The sequence below is a fragment of the Pteropus vampyrus genome, unplaced genomic scaffold (genome assembly GCF_000151845.1).
Source record: "Pteropus vampyrus isolate Shadow unplaced genomic scaffold, Pvam_2.0 Scaffold125, whole genome shotgun sequence".
NCBI lineage: Eukaryota > Metazoa > Chordata > Mammalia > Chiroptera > Pteropodidae > Pteropus > Pteropus vampyrus.
In genome coordinates this window covers 508,713-511,869 of record NW_011888906.1, presented here as the reverse complement: position 1 = coordinate 511,869, position 3,157 = coordinate 508,713, and the positions used below count along the sequence as shown (strand labels likewise).

The 3,157-nt window shown below is 42.5% G+C and overlaps 1 long non-coding RNA gene and 1 pseudogene across 1 annotated transcript in view; one reads left to right on the top strand and one right to left on the bottom strand.

The window, feature by feature from the left end:
- Positions 1-3,157, top strand: part of LOC111743961 — a 44,087-nt gene that overhangs the window by 15,367 nt on the left and 25,563 nt on the right. The gene's annotated exons all lie outside the window — the stretch shown is intronic.
- On the bottom strand, positions 2,730-2,848 carry LOC111743975 (annotated as a pseudogene).

Genomic DNA, 3,157 nt, shown 5'->3' with positions numbered 1-3,157 from the left:
GTGTGTGTGTGTTTCATATGGGAAAGACAAGCTTATGTAGTAAATCAATAGCAAGAGAATAGTTAGTTTTGCATGGAGTAGCAAGAGGTACCACAGAGAAATCTGTCATATTTGGTAGAGAACAAAGTGTATAACCATGCAAAAATGTGTGCATGAGTGTTCATGGCAGCCTTATTCATAACATCTCCAAACTGTAAGCAACCCCAATACTCATCAGCTGATGAAAAGATAAATTATATTATATCCTTATAATGGAATACTACTCAGCAGTGAAAAGGAACTACAGATGTATGAATTAACATAGATAATCTCAAAAATATGCCAAGCAAAAGAAGCCAAGCACAGAAGAGTAAATGTTATACCACCTATTCATGTAAAATTCTAGAAAAGGCAAAGGAATTCTATACAAAGTAGATCAGTGGTTGCCTGGACTGAGAGGTGGGCAAAGGGCTCAACTGTAAAGGGTAATGAGCAAACGTTTGCCAAAATTAATTCCATTTGGCACTTTAAAGTGGATAAATTTTATTTAAAAACAACAACTACGGGACATGGACAAAGCAATAATAAAGAGATATAAATGCAACAACAGCAAATGGTTAAATATAATCACCATTAAATTTAAGTTGACTAGCAGCTGACGTACGCAGTTAAACTATGTTCTCTTTTCAGTGGGTTGTAAATTTACTCTCTCATCCCAGATGGAGACATTTTACAGCTCAGCATCTGGATAAACAAAATCTTTTAAGATCCAAGTGCCTAACAGTTTCCCTTTTTTCTTAAGGGTAGATTTCTATCTGACTATATTTTGCTTTCTCAAAGGCGAGGAGTGCTTATATTCTGTTTCTGTAGGTCTCTATTCTTAGAGGAGGAGAAACTGCTGGAGGTTTTTGGCCAGGGCAGTGACATGGTCAGATATGCAGTTGACTCTTAAACAACACAGGTTTGAACCACGTGAGTCCACTTCTGTGTGGATTTTTCAATTGACCTGCATGGTTCAAACCCACGTTCAAGGGTCAACTCTGCGGTGGTTGGGAATCCCTGTGTGCAGAGGGCTTACTGTAATGATACATGGATTTTTGAGTGCAGGAGGTCGGTGCTCCTAAGCTCCTCGTTGTTCAAGGGTCAACTGTACTTGAAAGAGCAGCCCAGACTACCCTGTGGAGGACAGATGAGAGGTGGGTCGGGGTGTGGGAACCAATGGAGCCAGTTAAGAGGCTGGTGCAGTTCATGGAGCTGCATGCTTAAAATGTATGCATTTTTCTTTATATAAATTATACTTCAGCTTTAAAATATGAGAACAAAAGACTATCACAGTGGTTTACGTGAAGTCCAGAAGCCAGAGAAAGGGACTCCAGGCCAGGCTCTGGGTGGGACAAGTCTAGGGGACTTGAGTGAGATTCTGGTTGTAGAACTGATGGGGTTTGAGGAGAGATCAGGAACCTGAGAGGAAGCATTGGGGGGAGAGTGGGGGACCAGGACAGGAAGAAAATCAAGTCACATTTGAGCCCAGAAGATGATGAGCATTTCTGATCGTGGTGCAGGAGTCCTGGCTGAGTGAATAAATGGGCTCGGCACCTCTGGGATTGCGCCAGGACGAGTTGCCAAGGAAAGGCCTAGACCCCATCCTCAGGTGTCATGGTTTAGTGGGAGAGGGGACAGCCTTCTCGGATAAGTTGCAGAGGCATGGCCAGACTTTGGGGGAGACAGTAGCCATCTCTTCGTGACCCCTCCTACGTATCTTCTCCTCACCTGTTCGTCTCTTCTCTCAGACCCATCTGAGGGTGGGGGATTAGTAGCCAAGTGACAAGGGTCTGACCCACCTGGAGTGAATTCCAGTTCTGAAGTTCCTTAGCAGTGTATCCCTGGACAGGTTGCTTAGTGTTTTCGAGCCTCAGTTTACTCACTTGTAAAATATTCTGCTTGCTAGCATATGACTTGTGTTCCCTTTCTCCCTTCCTGAAAAATGCAGTTAGCAGTTTCTCTGTTACTTTGTAATGTGCTAACGTTGTGGATGGAAGGTGCTGGTGCAAAGTGTGGCTCTTGAGCACCCCGGGCTGAAGAATCCCTTTATTTGACTTCTTGAGGGCTCCATGGCCTTGGGCCCTCCCGTCCCTTGAGCATCGTAGAACAGGAGGCACCTCGCAGATCCTAGAGCCTCTGGTATCCAGGAAAGCGGACTGGCCTGGGAATTGAATTCTTTGTCCACAATTCCCTGAGTGACCTTGGGTGACCCCTTGTGGGGAAGTGTGACCATACACAGTATCCCCACAAGGATGGGTTTGCAGTTTTGTACCACATTTTGCTGATACATTCACTTTTGCTGCGGGTACCACGTAGAAACTCCTTCAGTATATTTTTGCGTTGTGCCTCTTTATTCACTTGGATGCAGTCCTGGTTCTTTCACATCACTGTTTCCATCATTTACCAGCAAATCCAGTGTATCTTAACTTACAATGTATCATTGGTCACTGATGTCATTTTTCTCTTAGCTTTTTGGATTTTTGTCCTTTCTAGAGCTCATGAATTCCTACTAGAATCTTCCGAACTCTATTTAGATAACCAAAGTGTTTCTCTCCTATAAAACCACTTTAAGGTGACATTCAATACGTGTATTTTAAATTTTATTTTACCTAACAACTTTTTAAAAAGTAGCACTTTCTGTGTACCAGGCATTGTTTTATATACTTTTTAACCATAAACTTATTTAAATTTTTTTTTTTTTTATTTTACTCCTATAGCACCTGGTCTTCCTAGGTGATCTCCCATCCAAGTACTAACCAGGCCTGACCCTGCTTAGCTTCTGAGATCAGACGGGATCGGGCTTGTTCAGGGTGGCATGGCCGTAGACTTACTTAATTCTTATAACAACTCTGTGAGGTGGCTGTTAATTTTCCCCATTTGTAGATGAGAAGCTGAGCCCCACAGACATTAAATAACATGCTCAAATTCAAGCAGCTAACAAATGGCGGAACTAGGATTGCAACAAATTTTGTTCTCTTAATTCCTCCTTCATTGTATTGCCTCTGACCTCAAAATTATTTCCCCACAACTTTCTATGTAAAATTGGGGTGCATCTTATGTACTTGTGTATCTTATAAGCCAGTAAGTATGGTACTAGTGTCTGAACTTAACCCAGCTTAACTGTGGGTCTGAGCCC